Source organism: Rhinoderma darwinii, unplaced genomic scaffold, assembly GCF_050947455.1.
Source record: "Rhinoderma darwinii isolate aRhiDar2 unplaced genomic scaffold, aRhiDar2.hap1 Scaffold_138, whole genome shotgun sequence".
Classification (NCBI taxonomy): Eukaryota; Metazoa; Chordata; class Amphibia; order Anura; family Rhinodermatidae; genus Rhinoderma; species Rhinoderma darwinii.
Genome location: NW_027461966.1, coordinates 534,117 through 556,040, shown reverse-complemented (window position 1 = coordinate 556,040; position 21,924 = coordinate 534,117). Strand labels below are relative to the sequence as shown.

General features: G+C 43.3%; 1 protein-coding gene and 1 long non-coding RNA gene across 3 annotated transcripts in view; both read left to right on the top strand.

The window, feature by feature from the left end:
* Window positions 1-804: 804 nt before the first annotated feature.
* LOC142699152 (uncharacterized) lies at window positions 805-10,243 on the top strand. 2 transcript variants are annotated; one of them, XR_012866035.1, is made up of 5 exons: window positions 805-1,193; window positions 4,199-4,287; window positions 4,427-4,626; window positions 7,306-7,400; window positions 9,745-10,243. It is a non-coding gene; the product is annotated as an uncharacterized LOC142699152 (long non-coding RNA). The 2 variants fall into 2 exon arrangements; XR_012866034.1 differs by having other exon boundaries at window positions 4,199-4,626.
* Window positions 10,244-21,668: 11,425 nt separating this feature from the next.
* LOC142699163 (uncharacterized) overlaps window positions 21,669-21,924 on the top strand; it is a 32,689-nt gene continuing 32,433 nt past the window's right edge. The window contains exon 1 of the mRNA XM_075848026.1: window positions 21,669-21,773. The gene's annotated coding sequence lies outside the window, so the exon portion shown is untranslated. The remainder of the gene's footprint in view (window positions 21,774-21,924) is intronic.

Here is a 21,924-nt window from a genome sequence, read left to right as displayed (position 1 = left end):
TTCACACGACCGGGTCGCGCCCGAGCCTGAGTGCCGGCCGGTAAAATCGGCCATTCTGCCCGGCCGGTTTGCATAAAGTTTTGCATCCGGGCCGGGCAGATCTGGACAGTGACATCAGCGGCAACTCCTGAAGGGGAATCCCCATGTGTTCGGGGATTCCGCTTCAGGAGTTTCCCCTGATGTCACTGCCCAGATATGGACAGAGACATCAAGCGCTCTGTCCAGGAGTGGAATCTCCGAAAACATGGGGATTCCGCTCCTTCAAGGAGCTAAAGTGCGGCTAGCACATAGCAGAGCGGGGAGATACATCCCTGCTCTACGATAGTGGCGTCGCTGCAGTAGTAACAGCCGCAGCAGCTGCTAGCGGCGCCATCGAAGGTGTCGCCGGGCCAGGGTGCTTTTAAAACAAGCAGGGGAAGGGAGCCAGCGCTGCGCTCCCTTCCACCTGCTGTACACCCCGGCCCTGCAACACAGTGTACAGCGATGCCATTCGTCAGAATGGCATCAACTCCTCCTCCTCACATGCACTCTGCGCTGTGAGGAGGAGGAGATAGAGCGCAAGCGCCGGAAAACCCGGCCATCACTCGGGACACATCCCGGTGATGGCCGGGTATTACCCGGCCCCATAGACTTCTATAGGAGCCGGGCGGCCGGGCACCCGGCCGAAGATAGAGCATGTCCTATTTTTTGACGTCCGGTTTCCCCGGCCGTCAAAAAATCGGTCGTGTGAATAGCCCCATTAGGGGTCTATTATTCCTAATGCAGCCGGGTGCCGGCCGATTTATGAACGGCCGGCACCCGGCCGGGAAACCCTGTCGTGGGAATGAGGCCTAACGCAGCATGTGATTACGATTTTTATAAATATTATTCACTTGTATTAAATAGATTTCTACTACATGTAAACATAAAGGTTTTCTATATTTTCTTTGCTATCTTTTCTCTACCCCACATGGCCACTCTATGGTGATGCAGGTGGTGGCGCTATTTCACTGTTTACCTCCGGCAGCAGAAGGGCGAGGTGCAGCCCTGCCACACAACAACAATCCTGGTTCCGCAGTAGAATTTTCTGTTTTTTTGGTGTAAACTTTTTGCATAGATTTTCATTGTAGGATCTGTACAAAGTGGAGCTGCCAGGAGATCGGAGACTTGATGAGATGGACGCATGCAGCTCCCGTCAGGAACATACTGGTTAGGTGAGTAGTCCCACCTCATAATATCCATGAAATATGGAAATAAATAGGTTTTGGACAAATATCAAACTATCACTGCCAGGCAAAAAACTTTAAAACAGAATTTTTAATAAATATTAACTGTAAAAAAAAATAATCAAATACCAATTTAATTTTACTACAAAACACATAGCACCTCGATCAGTGGTACAAGCATCTTTGGGGTACTCCAGCGGGTAGAGTTCATAGAACAGGGTATAATACTAGTAATACCAGTTCAGTATCAGGGCATAATAAATGAGTAGTCCCACCTCCCCTTTCTCATCCATATTAGGCTCTGTTCACATCTGCGTTGGGGTCCCGTTCTGACGTTCCATCGGAGGTTTCCGTTAGAACGGGACCCTGAGCAGACACCGACGAAAACCAGGGGTTTCCGTTTCCATCACCATTGATTTCAATGGTGACGGAGCCGGTGCCCGTGGTTTCCGTTTGTCTCTTTTGTGCTCCGGACCCTTCGTTTTGCCGGAAGCAATAGCTTAGTCGACTACTGAAATCAATGGTGATGGAAACGGAAACCCCTGGTTTCCGTCGGTGTCAGTTTGTGTCTGCTCAGGGTCCTGTTCTGACGGAAACCTCTGACGGGAACGTCAGAACGGGACCCCAATGCAGATGTGAACAGAGCCTTAGGGCATGACCAGACGTGGCGGAATTGCTCTGCAATTCCGCTGCGGATAGTCCGCAGCGGAAATCCGCAGCGTACACGTTTCTCCATTGCTTTCCACAGCTTTTTAGTTGGGTTCGTTTACACGTTGCGGACAATTCTGCGGAGCATAGGCTGTGGTGCGGAATTTGGTGTCCGCAGCATACACTGGCTGTTGCGGACGTGTAGCGGACTTGTTGCGGACTCATTGCGGAATTTCTCCATTGACTTCAATGGAGAGTGAAAATTCCGCAATGAAGTCCGCAGATGTTATGTGTGCTGCGGAACGTGTTGGTTTTACTAACATGATAGTTCTTCATTCTGGCTAAACCTATGTATCTCTAGGTCTACAGCCAGACTGAGGAAGTCAATGGGGCTCCCGTAATTACGGGTGATTACGTGTGTGCACCCGTAATTACAGGAGCGTTAATAGGCGATGTCAGTAAATAGTCACTGTCCAGGGTGCTGAAAGAGTTAAACGATTGGCAGTAACTGTTTCAGCACCCTGGACAGTGACATCCGATCACAATATACATCAGCCTGTAAAAAAAATAGAAGTTCATACTTACCCATAACTCCCTGCTTCTTCCTCCAGTCCGGCCTCCCGGGATTACGTTTCAGTCCAAGTGACGGCTGCAGCCAATCACAGGCCAATCACAGGCTGCAGCGGTCACATGAACTGCCGCGTCATACAGGGAGGTCGGGCTGGATGTCGAAAGAGGGACGCGTCACCAAGACAACGGCCGGGTAAGTATGAATTTCTTTTTCTTTTACTAGGGAAAGGGCTGTCCCTTCTCTCTATCCTGCACTGATAGAGAGAAGGGAAGCCCTTTCCCCCTCAATACGCAACGGCCAGTCCGCATCAATTTAATGCCCATTTTAGGCAAAGCCGCGACAGAATCTGCAACGCAGATTATGTGCGGCATTGATGCGGACAGTGTATGCAGAACTCCGCCACGTCTGGTCATGCCCTTAGACTGTCACACAGAAACCTCTGCATGTTCTTTATATCCACAATTTCTAGTTATAATCCCTCCTCATCGGGCTGCAGCGGCCAAACCGCAGGAGAAGTGGGGGGTGTGAACATAATCTTAGGCAGCCTTGGCTGGAATTACAGCTGTGATTGGATAGAGTAGGTCACATGTGGACACGAAGTCCCTGTTTACACACCAAGTTTTTTGCAGGTGGAAAAATCTGCCTCAAAATTCCTTCTGCCGCTTTTTTTACGCATTTTTCGACCACGGCCATTGAGCACCGCAGGCAAAAATGCTGCGAAAACCATTTTCTCTGCCTCCCATTGATGGCAATGGGAGGTCAGAGACGGAAACGCTTGAAGAAAGGGCTTGACGCTGCTTTTTCCTGTGAGTGTTTTTTTCTCGTGGGAATAGCGCCTCTGCATCCCATTGAAATCAATAAGATTAGTTTTCGGACGTTTTTTGGTGCGGTTTTCGATGCGTTTTCCACTTAAAAAAACGCTCCAAAAAAACTCTGTGTGAACTAGGCCTAATATTTCTCCATGTATTACATGTGGCTTTTGCAGCATATTTGGCTGTGCATCCTTTGCATTACAATCTACTGCAGATTGTTACTGCTGCAAGTTTATGCAGTTTTCTAGAACCCTATTCACATTCATACTTTATGTGTCAATTTGACCATGGAAATCTGCAATAAATATGTAACATGTGAACATAGACTTAGGGGCTACACGTGATGTTTCAGGCTACATTTACACACTGCAACCAGGTTACATCACACTTGTCTTCTCTCCCAGATTGTCCTGGAGACTTCCAAACTAGGGAAGATCTTACATGATGTAGCTGCATAAAGGAAGGCACTCTGCTGGGACTATTTGTGAGGGGGAACTCTGCTTGTAGTGGTTATTGGGGGCAGTCTGCTGGCACTAATTATTGGAGGCACTTTGCTGGCAATATGGTTTATTGAGGGGGTCTCTGCTGGTAGTGTTGTTTATGAGGGGGCAGTATACTGGCACTGTGTAAGGGACAATACTCTGCTGGCACTGTATGGGGGCACTCTGCTTAGTCTAATGATGGGCTCGCTCGCTGATAACTGAGGCTTCTTAGCTGTCCTTATCGGTGGGGTTTACATAGGAAAGAAATTCTCAAACCACATCTCAAATCTCCCTGTAGTTGATTCTAAATACAGACAAGTATGGCTCAGAAAAACGGCTGCAAACAAATAACCATTGATGTGAATGGAAATGAACAAAATCCTTTTCGCTTTCTGCGATTATTATTTACATGTTTTATAAGACATGTTGCATCTCGTGTTATACACAGCAGGAGGTAACAACACACGTCTTATCACACAGGAGGAGGAAATACATCAGAAAGGGAAACGGGAAGAGGAAGAGCAGCCATGTCATACAGGAAATACAGGGAAGTGACATCATCACAGGAGGTAACGTATATCCTGTGTGCGGGGACCCCAGAAATATGATGACACTGACGTATCAGGGCTGATACATAGTAATGTTATGTTAATGTTATGTCATTATATATCATTACGTGTGTGTTTAGGCTGTGCTTATATATGTTAGTAGGTCGGACCAGAAGGATCGCGTGTTCTGTATACAAGCTCCAGATAAGAACATGGATCAGCACAACAACACCAGCGCTCCTGGGACTGCGCTCCAACCACACAGCATTTCATCCGGAGGATCGACTGTTCCGTAGTCCAAAACGTCACTTCTCGGGTTCTATTCCTACAATGGAGGAAAAAGTCAATTACATATTTTCAGTAATTATTGTTACAATATCTCCATTAAGGAAATCTCATGTATGGAATATTTTTTTGTATCACCTTAACTTCTGGTTACACCTGAAATGCCCTATAAGGGTATTTAGATATCATAGAGGGGGGTATCACGCTGGAGACCCTCTCTATGACCCAAATGGAAGCTCTGCGCCACCTCTGTCCAGAGGCTGTGTGTGGTATTGCAGCTTTTCTGTATTGAAATGTATAGGGCTAAGCTGTCCACACACCGCACATCACCTGTGGACAGGTGTGGCTCTGTTTTTGGAAGATATCAGCTCTATTTTTCTAATTATGTACAACCCCTTTAATGAAATAATCTCTTTAGAGGGTTTTCTCCATCTCAGACGTTTATGTGATATCCACCTATGCTCATGCACGCAGCTCTCTCCGTTCTGTACTATGGGAGTTACGCAAATAGTTCAACAGCGCTCAGCTGTTTCCGAAACTTCCATAGAACAGAATAGAGAGAGGGACGTGCGAGGCCTTTCCAAAGTCATTCTCCACCTGGAATCAGCAGCCATTAGACGGGACAGGGATCTGGGAACAAAGCAGGAGAGGGTCAGGGAGAGACCTCCGTTTTCCACATAGGTGTGAGTCCCAGAGAAATAGTAAGATGGGAGTACCCCTTTAAATAAAACTTCTTAGTGATGATCCATTTTCTTAAGGTGTTTAATTAAACTATGGACAGTGAGGTCGAAGAACCCGCACCCAAAATATCTATACTGGAGTGACATGCCTGTTACTAACGCTGTATACAAGCTCCCCACGTATAACAGACAGGGCCAGTGGCGGATTAAGAAGACCATGGGCCCTGGGCTGTTACCCAAACTTGGGCCCCCCTTCTCCACCACCACCCTGCCGCGCCGTAACTATTGCTAACACTACCTAAACACTAGTACACAAAGTAGGCACATTATGCACAAAGTACACACAGTACACAAAGTACGCACATTATGCACAAAGTACGCACATTATGCACAAAGTACACACAGTACACAAAGTAGGCACATTATGCACAAAGTAGGCACATTATGCACAAAGTAGGCACATTATGCACAAAGTACACAAAGTAGGCACATTATGCACAAAGTAGGCACATTATGCACAAAGTACGCACATTATGCACATTATGCACAAAGTACGCACATTATGCACAAAGTACGCACATTATGCACAAAGTACACAAAGTACGCACATTATGCACAAAGTAGGCACATTATGCACAAAGTACGCACATTATGCACAAAGTACGCACATTATGCACAAAGTAGGCACATTATGCACAAAGTATGCACAGTACACAAAGTACCACATTATGCACAAAGTACACACAGTACACAAAGTAGGCACATTATGCACAAAGTAGGCACATTATGCACAAAGTAGGCACATTATGCACAAAGTACACAAAGTAGGCACATTATGCACAAAGTAGGCACATTATGCACAAAGTACGCACATTATGCACATTATGCACAAAGTACGCACATTATGCACAAAGTACGCACATTATGCACAAAGTACACAAAGTACGCACATTATGCACAAAGTAGGCACATTATGCACAAAGTACGCACATTATGCACAAAGTACGCACATTATGCACAAAGTACGCACAAAGTACGCACATTATGCACAAAGTACGCACATTATGCACAAAGTACGCACAGTACAAAGTAGGCACATTATGCACAAAGTACGCACAGTACACACATTATGCACAAAGTACGCACAGTACACACATTATGCACAAAGTACGCACAGTACACAAAGTACACACATTATGCACAAAGTACACAAAGTAGGCACATTATACACAAAGTATGCATAGTACACAAAGTACACACGAGTATGCACATTATACACTAAGTAGGCACATTATACACGAGTATGCACATTATACACAAAGTACACCTTGTAAACACATGAATATGGGCATTAAACATACATGAATATGGACATTAAACATACATGAATATGGATATTAAACACACATTAATATGGACATTAAACATACATTAATATGGACATTAAACACACATGAATATGGATATTAAACACACATGCACTTACCTTTTATGTCTTCACTGCAGCTCTTCTCCTGCTCACAGCACAGAGCCCGCCGACAGTCTCCCCTCCCCCATGTCCCGACAGCTAGCAGCAGAGATGTTTAGAGCAGGGAAGGGGGGCTGGAAGGGGAGCTTCTAAAGCAGCACAGACCACGGCTGCTAAGTAGAAGCAAAGCTCCCCTCGCCTGACAGGTGCGGTCCTGGCACCGGGGCTCCCTCCGGTGCTAGCGACGCCACTGGGCATGAGGGGGTTGGGCCCCCTGGCAGTCTTGGGCCCCGGGCGACCGCCCGAAACGCCCTAATGATAATCCGCCACTGGACAGGGCCCTCACTGAGACTTTGTAGGGGCTCCTAGAGACAAATATATATTGATGTACAGACATTTTCCCCTCCGTTATTGTGCAGCACGACCTCCCCACATATAGCAGGCAGGACCCTCACTGACCCCCTGGACAGACACATAGGCCTGAATATATTTATATCTTTATATTTTCCATTATTCACCTGCAGGAAATGTTATTTTTAGAAATGGGGAGAAATACTTGGAATTGTGTTTTTTTTAGTTTCTGATGTTATTTTTGTTACTTCTCAGGTATAAGGAGAAAAGTAACTGGCACATACAAGATGAGACGTGGATGAAGATGTGCGGAGGACTGTACCCCACCGGGAAAGAGCGGGCTGTCACTGGTATTACCATGGGGCAGATTTACTAAGGCCTCATGCACACGACCGTAGTGAGGTGCATTGACCGTGACTTGCGGCTCGTACGTCCGCGGAGTGTCACCCACGGCCGCCCTCAAATCGCAGGCCGTGCATATGACCGCGTGCATTATTTTCTATGAGCCTGTACAGGTTCCTGGGCAATGCACGGACCGTGGAAACCAAGGTCGTGTGCATGGGCCCATTGAAATGAATGGGGCCGCAATTCACCTGCAGATTTGCGGGTGAATTGCGGCCACAAAAATACTTTAGTGTGCATGGGGCCTAAAACTATCTGAGTTTTACACAGTGTAAACTGATACAAGGAAGTCAGAAATTGCGCCAAATTTATCACAGTGGTGCACGATGTATGATAGATTTTACTAGACATGTTAGACACTTTTCTCTTCCTTATACCACCTCTTGGTTGGCTTAGTTTAAGACACGCCCCTTTATTCTAGGCCACGCCCCTTGTCAAGCACGCCACAAAATGTGTCTAAAACAATGAATAAATATGGCGCACAACATGTACGCCATAATTCTGGCTCAATTTGAATAGTAAATCTGCCTACTATAAATATAATATAAATTTGGGGTTAGTATTCAGGGCATATTCCCTATTTAAAGAATTGATAAGAGTCGGGAATCCTTCAGCTTAGTCCATTCTCTCTACTATCAGTCAGTACAGGGAGTAGTAGTACATATAAAACATTACATTGTCACCATGTCAGCTTTATTCTGCCTGCACTGACAGCACAAAGTCTTCATGGTGACTGCAGGACTGGAAGTCAAGGACCACCTCTATGATGTCCGCGGGACCTAATAGGGATATGGCGCTTTTTCCATTTATTTGTTGTTGTACTGCAATGAGAATATTATTTACATGCAGTATTTATTGCTAGGGGTATTTTTTTTTCTGAAAATTCTATAAAGAGCAAGTGGCGTAGGATTTGATATGACTGGTGACATCAAGACACAAATGTGGCCTCAAGAATTCGTCAATGAGCTGATAATCCCGGTGCCAATTCTGGCTGCAAGTAATATATAAAGGGGCACACCTACCTCAAGTATTGGCACAGTATAAGGTGATCAGGGTGACTGCAGGACTGGAATTAACGCTCTTTTATGAAAAGGGTGTTTTGCAATGTTCGGCACATGGCAGCTTTGTGTATATAGTAGTATATAGACCCTACTGCACTGATTCTTCATACTATACCCTAATATAGCATAGTTGACAATATTTGGAATTTCTTTCTAGGGACACTTCGGTTTCAGATGGATTGAGACAGGACTTGACAGGGCCTACCTTTGACAGAACGTGGTTCATTGGGCATGGCTTGTCATGGGGCAGGGTTAGTGAGAATACACTTTGTGTACCAGATATTCCCTGTATTCTGTCCTCACTATAAAAACATTGCAGTAAGGACAGTATAGAGGGAGGGTATCGCCTGCAGAAGTGATCTAAGTAAGTATGGCACGTGACCACTGTGGCCAGTGATTGACTAGTTCGATCATGTGCCGATACGGGACATCACTGGTCCAGCCTATGTAAACAGGCCGGCAGGGGATTGTGAACCGCCGGCACTGGAGCCGCAGAGAATTAGAAGGTGGGTATTTGCTAAATGGTGCAATTTTCAGTTTGAATTACAATTTTTATAATGCCTGGAAAACCCCTTTAATACCAAACGCTAAAATGTATTCAGACCCCGGACAAATCCCCTTTATGTACTTTCCGCTCCTTCAGCAGCTCTGGGTCCCATTCGGCTCCGGACCCCACCTCTGCTGGCTGAGCCAGGAGCTGTTAGTGATATTGGCCTTTACATATTGGAGTAATTCAATAGATAAAAGCTAATTTTTTAAATAAAATCTTGCAATGTAGTTTGGGTGGGCACTGCGCCTTTGATTGCATGACACATTTTTCTTGGAGTTCCCCTTCAAAAATAGGTAAGCGTAAGGTAACACAAATACTTCACACGGGGACAGTAAAGTAAAGCCCATTTTGTTTTGACTGTGTTTCTGGACTGGTCCGGGACTAAACTTGACTGATCCCTTCGTCAGGTTAACACCAGATAAAGGGACCAGTCGTGCCAGAAACGTGTATTTAAATAAAATTCTACCATCGCTTGGTGCCCTATATATGTCCCCATTTTTAAACATTTCTGTTAACCGCATCTTAAAGTTGAGCAGATTTACTTGTGAATTTATTTAACTTAGTTGAACATAGAACGCACTATCTACCTACCTGGCAGACAAAGGGTCTTGGTGTGGGTCACGGGGAATATCTTCAAGAGAGCAACTCTTCACTAGGACATTTTATTTATTCTTGTTTCAGAACTGAAGGGAATGTACCGTACAACATCAGCAGGAGGAAGCCCTGGTGTCGAGAACGTCAGCCATGGAAAGGGATGTGCCAGATCAAGGTCTGAAAGCTAAAGAGGCAGCAGATATGAACCACTAATGTCCATCTAAGAATGCCGGAACGTCATCCGTCCACACCTCCTCCTTCCCATCCCCCACTGTCCAGAAGGGGTTTTTAAGATCCATCCAATTAAAAGACAACTGTCCAGAAGTCTTTGAAAATGAAGCCTTGTCCATGATTCGCAGGGCTGCGGTGAAGTACAATGGTTTTGGGTGTTTAATGGCAAGTCTCTTCAGATGCCCGGCAATGGACTGCCTCCCCTCGTCCTGTTTGGTAGGGTCTCTGCACTCCCTTTCCTGTAGAACAGCTGCCTCTACAGATTCCCAAGGCCTTCTATATTTTTTTCCCGTCTGGCTGATAGCAACACATGTCAATAAAAACATACCTCAATGTATTTATTGTATTTCTAATAAAAATGGATAGACAAATACATAAAAAGAATTTGTTTTAATTCCAAAGAACTATCATGAAATCTATATTATACATGTGTAATCAATTGTGGACATGGTCACTGATTCATTGAAGAATGAGTAGGCTAGGTAACCCATGGAGTAACATCCATACAAGAAAGACCTCTTCCTGCTACAAAAACAGGTCATAATCAGAACGAACGTACACCACCATACAACAAAGTCCAGCAAAGAAATCCCCCAGCCTGAGACATACTGTACTCCGTGTCAGAAGAACAAGAATCTACAAAAAGAGAGACAACTGCATCCAGTCGATGTTCTTATCAACCAAGAGGTTCACAAGGTGAGAAGACTAGTTTACATTTTTTTTCAAGGTATTATCCTAGGGAGCGCTCCTGTTAACATCTTTTTCTCACACTGTATTTTCCTAAGGTACTGTATACATTTCACTCATTAATGCCAACCTAGCCAAGTGAGCACACAACAAAGTAAGCCTGAGCACCCAAATAGAGTACCAACCATCTACGCATCATGCCAATAAAGGAGTTTTGCCTTTGCACAGTGCTCCAAGGGGAGCACAATACAACTTCAATACTGCGAATACCTAACCTGAACGTCACATCTGCACCTTCCTCTTCTCTTTTGAAGATGTTAGTGTACAGAGTAGTAGGGGAATTGACCAGACATGATGTGCTGCCTCGTGGACTGTCCTATATTTCCAGAGCGAAGGAAAGATAGGTGGTCTGGCCAGTTGTAGACTTCATCCCTAACATCTGACACAGACCAAAATAAGTATTCGGCACTCAAAGCTAAAGTTTTAAGAAATCTCAAGTGCGCCAACTACAGTGGTCAGCCGCCATTCGGAACGAAGCGCCAACTACTGGATGTACCAGCAACCAGAACGGCACAGTGCCTGATGAAGGTCATGTAATGACCGAAGCGTCGCACTAAGGCTGGGTTCACACGAGCATGTTACGTCCGTAATGGACGGAACTTATTTCGGCCGCAAGTCCCAGACCGAACGCTCTGCAGGGAGCCGGGCTCCTAGTATCATAGTTATGTATGAAGATAGGAGTCCCTGCCTCTCGGTGGAACTACTGTCCCGTACTGAAAACATGATTACAGTACGGGACAGTTGTCCTGCAGCGAGGCAGGGACTCCTAGCATCGTACATAACTGTGATGCCAGGAGCCCGGCTCTCTGCAGTGTGTTCGGTCCGGGACTTGCGGCCGAAATACTTTCCGTCTATTACGGACGTAACATGCTCGTGTGAATCCAGCCTTAGCCTCTGGCATCTACAACCACTTGAAATAAAACAAGATTTCTTCTTTAAACCTCAGCTTTGTTTGCCGAATACTTATTTTGACTACGATTGGGTTGGGACCCTATTCGTGCACCTACATCGTCCAGTGCGTTCTGAACCACTACTTATCTGACACAGACCATCCTGGAGCTGAATGTCTCTGAGGCTGCTCTTTCAAAGTTGCTAATGTAGCTCATCTGGGCTCCATAGACCCAACCTTTATATATGACTCCTAAAGAAATGGGTTAGTGAAAGAAAAAGGTATAATTCAGATCCTGGAGGCCATTGAGGATGTCAACCTTTGGACCTTGATTGGCACCTACGCCATATTTTCAGAGTAATCCATCAGATGTCTCAAGAAGAACATTTTATGAGGAAAGGACAATGTTGATGAGATTGCAGGTCCTCCTGTTTCTAACTCAGATAATTATTACCCAGCATCCAGGTAAATAGTGCATACAAAGTCCAGAAAAATAACCAGACGACTGTCCAGATAAACATTGGATACAGCGCCCAGAAATGGTGCATTGTGCCCGATAAATATTTCCTTAAAAGGATTGTCCGAGAAATTAAACTAGTTGCATGGAATGTTTTGAAATGAAAAAACAGCCATTACTCTCCTGTTAAATCCCCTGCGCCCATGATCTGGTGGTCAACCCGATGGGTTGATTGAAGAGACTACCCTACGTGGATCGACACCCGCTACAAAATTCTCACCCAAAAATTAAGATATGGAATAGGTTACCCCCTTCTATAGCAGATCGAATAGCCGTAATTAAAATGATAGTATTACCCCAGTTGTTGTATCCACTGATTAACAGTCCCATGTGGATAGGAGAAAAGACATAGAAAGTTTAATGAGGGAGCTAATTTGGAGAGGAAGGAAACCCGTGTAAAGTTAAAATACTTGATGGATAGAGGAGAAGAGGGTGGACTGGCAGTACCTGACTTGAGAATATATTTTTTTGTCAGGACAGTGGAGAAATATTTTGAGTGGGAAACAATCTCCATTTATACAAAATATTACTAAGTCTAGTAGGGGCCATCTTCAGAATATACTTGAGGTAATGGAGTCTGGGCAATTGAGAAATTGTAAGGAGTATCCAACAATATATATGATGCATGAAATTGGGGTTAAATTAAGAAAATTTTTTCATTTAAATGGAGCATTGAGTTTCACAACATTAATTGGCAACTTTAATATATTCGAGGTTAATAAAATAACTGATAACTGGAGTGGATGGTCCAAATATGGACTCAGGTTGGTTAGACATTTTTTTTCTCTGTGGGAGCTGGAGGCCTTGGTACTGGAAGAAAATATAGATATAGTTGGTGTTGCTGAAACATGGCTGGACTCTTCACATGACTGGGCTGTAAATCTACAGGGTTTTACACTTTTTCGGAAAGACAGGATAAATAGGAAAGGCGGTGGTGTATGTCTGTATGTGAGAAGTGATATGAAGGCGAGCGTGAAAGAGACAATAGTGGGTGAATACTGTGAGGAGGTTGAAACCTTGTGGGTGGAACTAGAAAGGGAGGTAAACACTGAAAAAATTACTTTTGGTGTAATCTATAGACCCCCCAATATAACTGAGGAGATGTAAGGTCAGCTATATAAACAGATGGAGCGGGCTGCACAGGCGGGTACTGTAGTGATAATGGGAGATTTTAATTTCCGGGATATTAATTGGTGTCATGGTTCGGCTTCAACTGCAAAGGGGAGACATTTCCTCAACCTGTTGCAGGAAAATTTTATGGGCCAGTTTGTGGAAGACCCGACTAGAGGTGAAGCTCTGTTGGATCTGGTCATTTCTAATAATGCAGATCTTGTTGGGAATGTCAATGTTCGTGAAAACCTCGGTAACAGTGATCATAATATAGTTATATTTTACCTATACTGTAAAAAACAAACGCAGGCTGGGAGGGCAAAAACATTTAATTTTAAGAAAGCCAATTTCCCTAGGATGAGGGCTGCAATTCAGGATATGGACTGGGAAGAACTAATGTCAAATAATGGAACAAATGATAAATGGGAGATTTTCAAATCTACTTTGGGAAATTATAGTGCAAAATGTATTCCTATAGGTAACAAGTATAAACGACTAAAACTAAATCCCACATGGCTTACACCTTCTGTGAAAGGGGCAATACATGACAAAAAAAGGGCATTTAAAAAATACAAATCTGAGGGTACAGCTGCAGCCTTTGTAAAATATAAAGAGCTTAATAAAATCTGTAAAAATGTAATAAAAATTAGCAAAAATACAAAATGAAAGGCAGGTGGCCAAGAATAGTAAAACAAATCCCAAAAAATTCTTCAAGTATATAAATGCTAAAAAGCCAAGGTCTGAACATGTAGGAGCCCTAGATAATGGTAATGGGGAATTGGTCACAGGGGATCAAGAGAAGGCAGAGTTACTAAATGGGTTCTTTAGCTCTGTATATACAACAGAAGAAAGAGCAGCTGATGTAGCCGCTGCCAGTGCTGTTAATATATCAGTTGATATACTGAATTGGATGAATGTAGAGATGGTCCAAGCTAAATTAAACAAAATAAATGTGCACAAGGCCCCGGGACCAGATGGGTTACACCCTAGAGTTCTTAAAGAGCTTAGTTCAGTTATTTCTGTCCCCCTTTTCATAATATTCAGAGAATCTCTAGTGACTGGAATAGTGCCAAGGGACTGGCGCAGGGCAAATATGGTGCCTGTTTTCAAAAAGGGCTCTAGGTCTTCCCCGGGTAATTATAGACCAGTAAGCTTAACATCTATCGTGGGGAAAATGTTTGAGGGGCTATTGAGGGACTATATACAGGATTATGTGACAAAAAATAGTATTATAAGTGACAGCCAGCACGGTTTTACTAAGGACAGAAGTTGTCAAACTAACCTAATCTGTTTTTATGAGGTGAGCAGAAGCCTAGACAGAGGGGCCGCTGTGGATTTAGTGTTTTTGGACTTTGCAAAGGCATTTGACACTGTCCCCCATAGACGTCTAATGGGTAAATTAAGGACTATAGGTTTAGAAAATATAGTTTGTAATTGGATTGAGAATTGGCTCAAGGACCGTATCCAGAGAGTTGTGGTCAATGATTCCTACTCTGAATGGTCCCCGGTAATAAGTGGTGTACCCCAGGGTTCAGTGCTGGGACCACTATTATTCAACTTATTTATTAATGATATAGAGGATGGGATTAATAGCACTATTTCTATTTTTGCAGATGACACCAAGCTATGTAATATAGTTCAGTCTATGGAAGATGTTCATGAATTGCAAGCCGATTTAAACAAACTAAGTGTTTGGGCATCCAGTTGGCAAATAAAGTTTAAATGTAAAGTTATGCATCTGGGTACCAACAACCTGCATGCATCATATGTCCTAGGGGGAGCTACACTGGAGGATTCACTTGTTGAGAAGGATCTGGGTGTACTTGTAAATCATAAACTAAATAACAGCATGCAGTGTCAATCAGCTGCTTCAAAGGCCAGCAGGATATTGTCGTGTATTAAAAGAGGCATGGACTCGCGGGACAGGGATGTAATATTGCCACTTTACAAAGCATTAGTGAGGCCTCATCTAGAATATGCAGTTCAGTTCTGGGCTCCAGTTCATAGAAAGGATGCCCTGGAGTTGGAAAAAATACAAAGAAGAGCAATGAAGCTAATTAGGGGCATGGGGAATTTAAGTTATGAGAAAAGATTAAAATAATTAAACCTATTTAGCCTTGAAAAAAGACGACTAAGGGGGACATGATTAATTTATATAAATATATTAATGGCACATACAAAAAATATGGTGAAATCCTGTTCCATGTAAAACCCCCTCAAAAAACAATGGGGCACTCCCTCCGTCTGGAGAAAAAAAGGTTCAACCTGCAGAGGCGACAAGCCTTCTTTACTGTGAGAACTGTGAATCTATGGAATAGCCTACCGCAGGAGCTGGTCACAGCAGGGACAGGAGATGGATTTAAAAAAGGGTTAGATAATTTCCTAGAACAAAAAAGTATTAGCTCCTATGTGTTGAAATTTTTTCCTTCCCTTTTCCCGTCCCTTGGTTGAACTTGATGGACATGTGTCTTTTTTTAGCCGTACTAACTATGTAACTATGTAACTATGAGAAAGGTTATCTTGGATGGCGGATAGAGAATTAAAGGGGTCACAGACTGCCAGGAGCACATCATCAGCCTAAAGACCAATTTTATGAGCCTTAGATCCTACTTTAATGCCCTGATCTTTTGGATTAAGCGTATACGTTCTGCGAGGGGTTCCATCGCTAAGGCAAACACAATGGGAGAGAGTGGGCAACCCTGACGCGTACCGTTCTTTATTATAAAAGGGTCAGACAAAAACCCAGAAGAGAGAACTCTAGCAGAGGGAAATGGGTATAATGCAAGAATGGAGGATTTTATACGACCCTTAAATCCAAAATATTCAAGAAGCTGAGACAGATAGCCCCAATGTACTCTATCGAACGCCTTCTCTGCGTCCAAAGCAAGAAGCAGAGAAGGCGTCCGAGAGGTCTCTGCACACTGAACCAAGTCCATAAACTGCCGAGTTCCATCAGGGGCCTGACGTCCCGCCACAAACCCAACTTGATCTGAATTAACCAGTTGAGGAATAATATGATACAACCTAGTCGAGAGGATTTTTGCATATATTTTAATATCTGAGTTTAACAGAGAAATAGGACGAAAATTAGCTGGGGACGTGGGATCCTTATCTGGTTTAGGAAGGGTGACTACCGTGGCCAGGAGCATTTCCGTAGGAAAAGCACCATCCTGTGCTGCTTGATTAAATATCTGCACTAAATGAGGGGCTAGAATCTGTGCATAGTCCTTATAATAGTTATTCGTGTAGCCATCCGGACCCGGGGCTTTAAAAAGTTTAAGCGATGCTATTGCTTTAAGTATCTCGGATTCAGTGAAGGGGCGGATAAAACTGCAAGTTGGGACTGGGAAACCTGTGGCAATGGGACTGAGTGCAGAAAATCAGCAATTTCAGACTGTGAAGGCTGATAAGTGTTGTCGCCCATATGTATATTGTAAAGGGCACTATAGTAAGATTGGAACTGTTCGGCTATCGGCCTAGGATCTATAACTTTATTACCCTTTTTATCCAAGAGATACATAATGCGGGAGCGTGGCGAGGACTGTTTTTAATTTTTTTAGCCAAAAAAGCACCGGCTCTATTATTATGTGCATAGGTAGTCATTTGCATGCGTTTGAGATAAATGTCGTACTGAGACGCAAGCAATGACTGTAATGTCAAACGCAAGGTCCTCAATTCTGAAGAGTAAGCAGGTGTGGGCGTAGCTTTATTTTTTAAATCTATAACTGCTATCTGATTAGTGATATTAAAAATCTCCTTTTCCCTCTTTCTCTAAGGGCTCATTTACACGAGCGTGTTATACGTCCGTTCAGCGCGTGTGATTTTCACGCGCGTCGCACAGACCTATAATAGTCTATGGGGCCGTGCAGACAGGTGCGTGATTTTTACGCAGCGTGAGTCCGCTGCCAAAAACTCACGACCTGTTCTATATTTGTGCGCTGTTTGCGCATCACGCACCCATTGAAGTCAATGGGTGCGTGAAAACCACGCATGTCACACGGAAGCACTTCCGTGGGACAAGCGTGATTCGCGCAACAGCACTGAAAAGGATGAATGAAAACAGAAAAGCACCACGTGCTTTTCTGTTTACAAACATCCAAACGGAGTGTCATAATGATGGCGGCTGTGGAAAATCACGCAGCCGCACATCATATTCTGATGCCACACGGAGCTGTTAAGTACCTTTTGCGCACGCAAAATGCCACGTTTTTTGTGTGCGCAAAACGCACACGCTCGTGTAAACCCGGCCTTAGCCTGAGAACAAGCTTTAATCAATAACCCTCTCATAAATGCTTTATGCGCATTCCACAAAATGTAAGGACATGAAACAGAACCCACATTGTCTGAAAAATAATGCTTCAATTCTTTTAGCAAGGTTGGGGCATGATCAGAGTGATGGAGTATGTAATCATTCAAACGCCATTGTGAAGGAAAAGAAGACGACATTTTCTCATTTATGGAAGGCGAGATTGGAGCGTGATCAGACCAGGTTATCTGTCCAATTACAGAAGATTGTGACTGTAGGAGTACCCTATTATTACCCAGAAACAAACCGATCCCAGAAACATGAAAGAAAGTATAATCCCTCTCACCCCCCTGTTGGCATCTCCACACGTCATACAGGCCTCCCTCTAACAAAGACCATGCAAAAGGAGAAGACTGTCTAGTTCTAGCAGTGGAGTCTATATCTGGGTCAATAGTCATATTAAAGTCTCCACCTACAACTAGCATACCTTGTGTTAACGCCTTGATTTTCGGGAGTAGGGAATTCAAGTAATGATATTGGCGTTTATTGGGAAAATACACATTAAAGATAGTATACAGTATGTTATTGATTTCACACACCAATCCCAAGAATCTTCCTTGGGGATCTTTAATAAGAGATTTAAAAGTGAAAACTACCGAGTTTTTAATAGCGATCATAACCCCCTTATGTTTAGCCGGGCACGAAGAGGTGAAAATATGTGGGAAATATTTATTCGAGAATTTAGGAATCTTCTCCACATGAAAATGTGTTTCCTACACCAATAGAACGTCACATTTTAAAGCCTTGGCCTCACGCCATAACAAGCTTCTTTTAAAGGGGCTTTTAAAGGGAATGTGTTGCCAGAAAAACATGTTTTGTTTTTTTTAATTAAACATTTAGTGTGTAGGTGATTAAACATTGTTCAAATTTTTTTTATTTTTTTCACGAGTCAGGAAATATTATAAATTAATTCTAATTTATAATATTTCCCATTGCTGGTCACTAGATGGAGCTATTCCCAAAATTGCAGCATTGCATGTGGTAAAGCAACCACATTGCTTTATGCTGCAAAATTGGGTAAAAAGCCCTCGCTCTAGTGAGCTCTCAGCATCCCCCCCTCCTTTATCCTGGCTAGTGCCGGGATAAACGAGGGGTTTGAACGGTCTAACCTCCTACACTGTGTGTCGCCATTTTTTGAGCTAACACACAGTGTAGTAGGTTTACATACAGTAGTAAACGTACACAAACACGAACATACATAGAAATCTCTTACCTGCTCCTGCCGCCGCGGCTCCCTCCGGCCCGTCCGCTCCGTCTGCTGCCGCTGGTCCAAGTGCACAAGTCTGGAAGCCGCGACCGGAAGTAGTAATCTTACTGTCCGGCCGCGACTTCCGGTCCACAGGAAAATGGCGCCGGACGGCGCGCATTTCAAATTGGACTGTGTGGGAGCGGCGCATGCGCAGTTCCCACACAGACGGCGTACATGTTAGTGGATGGAACGGGCCCCGTTCGCAGTCCCTATGGGACTGTGGCTGCCATATTCCATGTCTGTATGTGTCGTTAATCGACACATACAGAAATGGAAAAAAAAAATGGCAGCCCCCATAGGGAAGAAAAAGTGTAAAAATAAGAAAAAGTAAAACACAAACACACAAATAAATATAAACGTTTTTAATAAAGCACTAACATCTTTAACATATTAAAAAAAAAATTGTGATGACACTGTTCCTTTAAGTCCTCTGACGTTAATTGAGGAAAAGCACAGTACCATACTTAAAGAGGCTCTGTCACCAGATTTTGCAACCCCTATCTGCTATTGCAGCAGATCGGCGCTGCAATGTAGATTACAGTAACATTTTTATTTTTAAAAAACGAGCATTTTTGGCCAAGTTATGACCATTTTTGTATTTATGCAAATGAGGCTTGCAAAAGTACAACTGGGCGTGTTTACATTAAAAGTACAAGTGGGCGTGTATTATGTGTGTTACATCGGGGCGTTTTTACTTCTTTTACTAGCTGGGCGTTAGGAATGGGAGTGTATGATGCTGACGAATCAGCATCATCCACTTCTCTTCGTTACCACCCAGCTTCTGGCAGTGCAGACACACAGCGTGTTCTCGAGAGATCACGCTGTGACGTCACTCACTTCCTGCCCCAGGTCCTGCATCGTGTCGGCCACATCGGCACCAGAGGCTACTGTTGATTCTGCAGCAGCATTAGCGTTTGCAGGTAAGTAGCTACATCGACTTACCTGCAAACGCCGATGCTGCTGCAGAATCAACTGTAGCCTCTGGTGCCGATGTGTCCTCGCTCGTCCGACACGATGCAGGACCTGGGGCAGGAAGTGAGTGACGACACAGCGTGATCTCTCGAGAACACGCTGTGTCTGCACTGCCAGAAGCTGGGCGTTGTGAAGAGAAGTGGATGATACTTCTCGTCAGAACGCCCAGCTAGTAAAAGAAGTAAAAACGCCCCGATGTAACACACATAATACACGCCCAGTTGGACTTTTACTTTAAACACGCCCAGTTGGACTTTAGCAAGCCTCATTTGCATAAATACAAAAATAGTCATAACTTGGCCAAAAATGCTCGTTTTTTAAAAATAAAAACGTTACTGTAATCTACATTGCAGCGCCGATCTGCTGCAATAGCAGATAGGGGTTGCAAAATCTGGTGAGAGAGCCTCTTTAATAATCCGAAAGCAGAAGCCATCAAACGTGTGGAGATACCAACATGACAGTGGTAATGCGACAACAAAACCCATCCTTCTAAGTAAAGCCTTGATGACCAACACAATCTGGGGTAAAAAATTCAGAGCAGCCAAATGACATAAAAAACTAACTTTTTCCTCAATTGTTTTTGGGTTCCGTTTTTACGGCTTTCACCGTGCAGTACAAACGACAACTTATCTTTATTCTGTGACTCAATACGATTACGGTGATACCAAATTTATATACTTTTTTTTTTATATTTTACTACTTTTATTGATTTGACTGATTGAGCAGTGTGAGGGATTATTTTTTGCGGGATGAGCTGTAGTTTTTATTGGTAGCAGTTTTTGGTACGTAGAAATTTTTGATCACTTTTCATTAAAAACAATTTTGGAGCTAGGTTGACCAAGAAACAGCGATTTTGGCGTTTTACATTTTCTATTTTTTACAGTATTCACCTTGCACATTAAATAAAGCTATATTGTAATAGTTCAGACTTTTACGCATGCAGCAATACCAATTTTGTTTACTTTTTGATTTTTTACATTACTTTAGGGGGAAAACGGGAAAAGGTTTTTTTTAACTATTTGTTTTTAATTTTTTTCACTACTAAAAACGTTTTTTCACTTTTTTTACACACTTTATTAGCCTCCCTAGGGGATTTGAACCAGCGATCATACTAACGTATTGCAGTATATTGTCATTTTTACAGGCTTAAGTTAAGTGAAGGCAGCTCTGGGTGCCATGTTTAGGCCCATGAGCTGCCATTACAATCATTGTCACCCCCTGATCTAACTGGGGGGGTGATGAACTGTCAGAGGGGGCCGCCCCCCTTTCTTCAATGCCTCAGATGCGCGCGATTGACCGCAGCATTTGAGGGGTTAAACAGCTAGGAACAGCACGATCACTGCTCCGGACTGTTAGTCCCAGGTGTCCACTGTAAAACACAGCCGACACACGCAGCATATGGAGCGCACTCCAAACATCACCACCCGCACCCGGATGTAATAGCACGTCACGGTGCACAAAGGGGTTAATGTTCTCTTTTACGCAAAAATAATAATTGCAAGAAATTGGATGGCTGGTAAATCCCCAATTGTTATGGATTGGTTGAAGTTGGTTAAGACAATTAAAGAATATGAGAAAATAAGAGCAGACAAGAAAAATTGTATAACAAAGTGGGAGGAAATATTGGGGATATGGAATCGATTGGTGTTCTATAGGAAGGTATAATTATTATTTTATCATAAAAAGGTTATAATTTTATGGTACTGAATGATCTTTGGGGTGGGAGGGGGATGGGATTGGGGAGATATATGTTGTCTGATGTAAATTGTGCAGATAAATTGTTGAGCATTATGATATTTATAATCACTGGATATTGAAATGTTGTAATATTTTTATTACTGAAATTCAATAAAGATATGTGAAAAAAACCAAAAAACATTTGATGTGTGTTAGAATGTAAGGTAAGTGTGAGGTCATCAGTGATGTCATAATTCACCTTCTCTATAAAAGCTGCAGATCAGTCACATTCCGTTGAGCCGCTATAGACCAATAGTTTCTTGCTTTTTGGTACGTCGCTCTCACTTGACTTTTTCTTGAGTCCTGTGACTTCTAGAAATCTTGCTTTATCCAGAAGCTTCAGATCCACGATTCAGAGGTAAGAGGAGAACATGTAGAATGTTTCTTGTGAAGTATTGCAGCGAGTTCCATGTGCTGCCACTGTAAGAATGTTTCTCTTTCACCCTCTTACTGGGTTAGATTCTAAGGTCAGGCGCAATAAATGAAATACAAGATTGAGTGTATGAAAA